General features: G+C 37.7%; 1 long non-coding RNA gene across 3 annotated transcripts in view; it reads left to right on the top strand.

The window, feature by feature from the left end:
• Nucleotides 1–251: 251 nt before the first annotated feature.
• LOC139084082 (uncharacterized) overlaps nucleotides 252–6000 on the top strand; it is a 130618-nt gene continuing 124869 nt past the window's right edge. For all 3 annotated transcript variants that reach the window (XR_011541352.1, XR_011541351.1, XR_011541350.1), the window contains exon 1: nucleotides 252–451. This is a non-coding gene — a long non-coding RNA (uncharacterized lncRNA). The remainder of the gene's footprint in view (nucleotides 452–6000) is intronic.

Below are 6000 nucleotides of genomic sequence, written 5' to 3'. Positions count from 1 at the left end.
CTTTGTTCTTCTTTGTCAAAATTGTTTTAGCTATTCAAGGGCCTGTCTGTGCCTTTTCATGTAGATTTTAGAATAAGCTTGTCTACTGGGATGACTAATTTCATGTGTCGACTTGACTGAGTATGGGGTGCCCAGATATTTGCTTAACCGTTATTCTGGGTGAGGCTCTATGAGTGTTTTGGGTGAGATTAGCATTTGAATCCCTAGAATGAATAAAGCAGACTGCCCTCCCCCAATGTGAGTTGGCCTCATCCAATACACTGAAGGCTTGAATAGAACAAAAAGACTGAGTAAGGAAGAATTTGCTCTCTCTGCCTGGCTGTCTTCAAGTCGAGACGTCAGTTTTCCTCTGCCTTTAGACTTGGACTCAAACCGGTACTGTACCGTTGGCTCCCCTGAGTCTCCAGCTTGCCAACTGTAGATCTTAGGACTTCTCAGCCTCCATAATCACGTGAGCCAATTCCTTACAATAAATCTCCCTCTCTCTCTCTCTCTCTCTATATATATATATACACACACATATACACAAATATACACACATACATACAGTCACGTGTTGCCTAACGACAGGTATGCATTCTGAGAGATATGTTGTTAGGCAATTTTGTCATTGTTCGAACATCATAGTGTGTACTTACACAAACCTGCATGGTATAACCTACTGCACACCTAGGCTATGTGGTACTAATCTTATATGACTACTATCATTCATGCAGTCTATCATTGACTGAAACATCGTTATGTGGCACATGACTATGTATACATATATAGGTTATATATATGTGTATATATATATATATATATCTTACTGGTTCTATATTTACAAAAAACTTTGTTGAGATTTGGACAGGAATTGCATTAAACCAATTTCAGGAGAATTGACATCTTTACTATGTTTTCTTCCAATCCATGAGTCTGGTATGTCTCTTCAGTTATTTAGATCTTCTTTAATTTATTTCATCATCATTTTATAATTTTCAGGATACGGATCCTGCACATGTTTTGTTAAGCTTATACCTAAATATTTCATTTTCTTTGGAGTGATTATAAATGGTATTGTGCTTTTAATTTGTTTCTGCATGCTCATTGTTAGTGTATAGAAATGTGATTGATTTTTGTGTATTTTATCTTTTATCCTGCAACCTTGGTGAATTCACTATTAGTTTTAAAAATCATTCTTCTGTAGATTCTTTGGGATTCTCTCATAGACAGTCATGCCATCTATAAATAGAGACAGCAGTTTTATTTCTTTCTTTTAAATCTTAATATCTTTTGTTTTTTTATTTCTCTTGCCTAATTGCAGTGGCTAGAACATGCAATATTATGTTGAATAAGAGTGATGATTGTGGACATTTTTGCTTCATTCCTTCTCTTTGGGGGAAAACATTCAGTCATTATCCATTAAATATAATGATAGCTGAAGGTTCTTTGTAGATGCTTACTATCAAGTTAAAGTAATTGTCCTCTATTCCCTAACTTGCTGAGAGTTTTTGTAATGAATGGGTGTTGGATTTTGTCAAATGCTTTTTCTGCATCAATTGATATGATCAAATGATTTTTCTTCTTTAGCTTATTGATATGGTGGACTACATCGATCAATTTTGGAATGTTGAACCAGCCTTGCATAACTGGAGTAAATTCCACTCAGTCATGATGTGTAATTCTGTTTATACATTGTTGGGTTCTGTTTGCCATTTTACTGAGAATTTTTTCATCTAAGTTTGCGAAAGATACTGGTCTATAGTTTTCTTTTTTTGTACTGTCTTTGTCTGGTTTTGTTATTTGGGTAATACTGGCCTCATAAAATGAATTGGAACTTTTTCATCCTCTTCTATTTTTTGAAGATATTGTATAAACGTGGTGTTAATTATTCTCTAAATGTTTGGATGAATTCTCAAAATTTCATGACCTTGAGTATCAGATGTTATTATAATTTCTATTTCAGTTATCAAATATGATTTATAAAACTCAAGAGGAAAAGGATAGTCTTTTGTATGTACCAATATTTTTGTTCTTTCCATTGTTCTTTCTTCCCCCCGATGCTCCAAGAGTCCTTCTTTTATCATTTTCTTTGTATTTGAAGACTTTCTTTAGTCAGTCGCTAAGCCTAGGTCTGGAGTCTGATAGTAACGCATTCTTTTTATTTTCCTTTGTCTGAGGATACTTTATTTTCCCTTCATTCTTGAAGGATGCTTTCATTGGATATGGAATTTGTAGTTGATAGTTAATTTCTTTCAATTTGAAAAATGTTGTGCCATGCACTTCTGGCCTCCACGGTTGCCGATGAAAAATCCACTGTCGTTTGAATTGCTACTTCCCAATAGGTGATGCACCATTTCTCTCTGGCTGCTTTCAAGATTTTTAATTTATCTTTGGTTTTCAGAAGTTTAATTATGATGTTTCCTGGCATGGATTTCTTTGTGTTTATTTGGTTTGCTCAGCTTCTTGAGTCTGTAGGTTAATGTCTTTGGCCACATTTGAAGAGTTTTCAGCCATTAGTTCTTTTTTTTTAAATTTTATTTGAGTTCATAATAGTTTACATCATTGTGAAATTTCAGTTGTACATTATTTCTTGTCTGTCACCACATGAGTGCTCCCCTTCACCCCCTGTGCCCACCCTCCAGCCTCCTTCCCCTGGGGACCACTGAACTGTTTTCTTTGTCCATGTGCTTGTTTATATTCCACATATGAGTGAAACCATGTGATGTTTGTCTTTCTCAGTCTGGCTTATTTCGCTAAGCATAATTCCCTCCAGGTCTTTCCATGTTGTTGCAAATGGGATGAATTTGTCTTTTTTTCTGGCTGAGTAGTATTCCATTGTGTATATATATATGCACCACATCTTCTTTATCCAATCATTGGTCGATAGGCACTTGGATTGCTTCCATGCCTTGGCTATTGTGAATAGTGCTGCGATGAACATAGGGGTGCATATGTTACTTTGGATTGCTGATTTCAAGTTGTTTGGGTCAATACCCAGTAGAGGGATAGCTGGGTCATATGGTATTTCTATTTTTAGTTTTCTGAGTAATCTCCACACTGTTTTCCATTGTGGCTGCACCAGTTTGCATTCCCACCAGCAGTGTGTGAGGGTTCCCCATCTCTCCACACCCTCTCCAACATTTGTTATTTTCAGTCTTAGTGGTTATAGCCATTTTAACAGGCATAAGGTGGTATCTTAGTGTAGTTTTGATTTGCATTTCCCTGATGATTAGTGATGTTGAACATCTTTTCATGTGTTTATTGGCCATCTGTATATCTTCTTTGGAAAAATGTTCATGTCCTCTGCCCGTTTTTTAATCGGGCTGTTTGTTTTTTTGTTGTTCAGTTGTGTGAGTTCCTTCTATATCATGGAGTCTAATCCCTTATTGGATATATGATTTGCAAAAATTTTCTCCCAATTGGTGGGTTGTCTTTTGGTTTTGATCCTAATTTCCTTAGGCTTGCAGACGCTCTTTAGTCTGGTGAACTCCCACTGTTTATTTTTTCTTTTGTTTCCCTTGTCTGAGAAGACACGGTGTTCAAAAAGACCCTTTAAGTTTGATGTCCAGGAGTTTTATGGTTTCAGGACTTACCTTCAAGTCCTTGATCCATTCTGAGTTTATTTTTGTGTATGGCGTGAGATAATGGTCTACTTTCTTTCTTTTGCATGTTACTGTCCAGTTTTCCCAACACCGTTTATTGAAGAGACTGTCTTTTCTCCATTGTATGTTGGCACCTTTGTTGAAGATTAGCTGTCCATAGATGTGCGGTTTTATTTCTGGGCTTTCAATCCTGTTCCATTGATCTGTGTGCCTGTTTTTGTACCAGTACCATGCTGTTTTGATCACTATGGCTTTGTAGTACATTTTGAAGTCAGGGATTGTGGTGCCTCCAGCTTTGTTCTTTTTTCTCAGCCATTATTTCTTTGAATAATGTTTCATCCCCTCTCTCTTCCTCCTCATTCTGGGACTCTAGTGACCTGAGGGTAGGATCTTACGTTATCCGCCAGATACCTCAGGCTCTTTTCATTTCTTTCAAACTATTTTCTCTCTGATGTTCAGATTGGGTGAAATCTGTTTATCTGACCTCAAGCTCACTAATTTTATCCTCTGTGCTTATCCAGTGAGGTTTTAAAAAAATTTGTTATTGGATATTTAAATTTTTTAAATAGTAATGCCCATTGGTTCTTTTATTTTTCATAACTTCAATCTTTGCTAAGATTTTTAGTTTTTCATTTGTTTGAACAGAATTTGTAATTGATTATTGAAGCATTTTTATGATAGCTTCTTTAAAAAATTTATCTTGTCAGATAATTCCAACATCTGATTCATCTCAGTATTGGTGTCATTGATTGCCTTTTCTTCTTTGAACTGTGATTTTTCTTGATTCTTGGTATGACAGGTCATTTTTGAATTGTTTCCTGGACATTTTATATAGTATGTTAGGAGACTCAGGGTCCTATTTAAATTTTTAAAGTTTAGCCGGCAGTCACCCTATTTATGTTTCGCACAAGTCCTGGCCTACATTTTTGGGTGGTTATTCCAATGACAGTAAGGTTCTCGGAGCCTTTCTGGTGTTGTTTTGGTCTGCTTGGTTTATCTGGTGCAGCAGGGGATCCTGCCGGTCCAGGCTCATGCTGCCTGAGGGGTGGAAGGGTGGACCCAGGCTGGACCCAGGGTGTCTCTCAGTGGAGGAGGGTCTTGGCCCAGCAGAGAAGGAGAATACTGTTTCCCTGTCTGCTTATTGTTGGCATGGCTTGCCATCAGTCATTCTTGGTGTTGGGCTTACTTCATGTTGCCAAAGGAACTCCTCTTTGACTTGGGGAGGGAACGAGCCTACTGAGTTGCCTTCTCTTTCTAGGTTGGGGTTTAGGAAATGGAAGGTCGGGTTGTCTTCTTCTGATGGATGGGGAACATACGATGCCTGCTGCTTGCTTGTTCCTCTGCTCCTAGAGCCACAAACCAGTTTACCTTCTTCCACATGTTCGAGTTCTCCTTTTGTTGCTTCTGGCAGTATTTCCAGGGCTTATCATTACACTAGTGGGTAGAAACAGGGAAATGAGCCTGTAGCATCTTATTCAGACTGGAAAGCTAGATTTTGTTTTTAAATATGTCTCATCAAAAATATATTACTGGATTTTGCTTTTTAAGAAAATACAATATGTATAGTTTCTCTATCTTTGTTAAAATTTTGATTTATTTCAGTATTCCTCTCTGCTATTATATTATGTCATATAATTTTCTACCCCTCCCTCCATTTTTATGCCTTTCGTTAATTAGACTGAATTTTCTTTTTCTGGTTTCGAAGATGTTACTCTCCTCCCCACAAAAGGATTATACACGCCTGCCTTTTGTCAGATGACTTGAAGCGTTTCCCTGTGAGTTGGTTATACTTTCCTGCCCCATGAGTATCAGGCATGGCTTGAGATCTGCTTGACGAATGGAATCTGAGTCATAAAGATCTGCCCATGATTTCTGAGCTGAAGCTTTAAGTACCATCATGTGGTTCTTCTATGACACTTTTCCCTATGCCAGGAGGCTGAGATGAGGCCTGCCCCTTGAGCCAGGTCCCGGAATGAGAAGATACGTGGAATGCACCTGCAGTAGCTGGCCTGCAGCCAACCTCTGTATGCGGAATAAACCTTTGTTGTTGCAAGCCGCTGAGATGGGGCTGCTTGTTACTGTAGCATAACCTTGCAAAAGCTGACCGGCCCGAAGGAGTTCATTCTATTATTTATTTTTCTGGTGGTTGTCCTATTATGTCCTCCAGCAATCTGTACTTTTTCTTATTAATTTCTGAAGTATATCAGTGTTTTTCTCTCCCCCTGAATATGGACCTCAACATGTACCTCTCACCTCCATGGTGATTCTCACCTTGTCCCACCATGTTAGGTTTGTTTAAAATCTTAGTTCTAGATTGTTGTGGATATACTTTTGTTTTGATTCTTTCTTTTTTCTTGTTTACCCATATATTTCCCAGCATACTCCTTAATTTATTTATCTTCTTGCCAGAGTACTT

The sequence above is a fragment of the Equus przewalskii genome, chromosome 6 (assembly GCF_037783145.1).
Source record: "Equus przewalskii isolate Varuska chromosome 6, EquPr2, whole genome shotgun sequence".
Classification (NCBI taxonomy): Eukaryota; Metazoa; Chordata; class Mammalia; order Perissodactyla; family Equidae; genus Equus; species Equus przewalskii.
The sequence above is the reverse complement of the archived record's forward strand: the minus strand, read 5'-3'. Positions and strand labels throughout refer to the sequence as shown.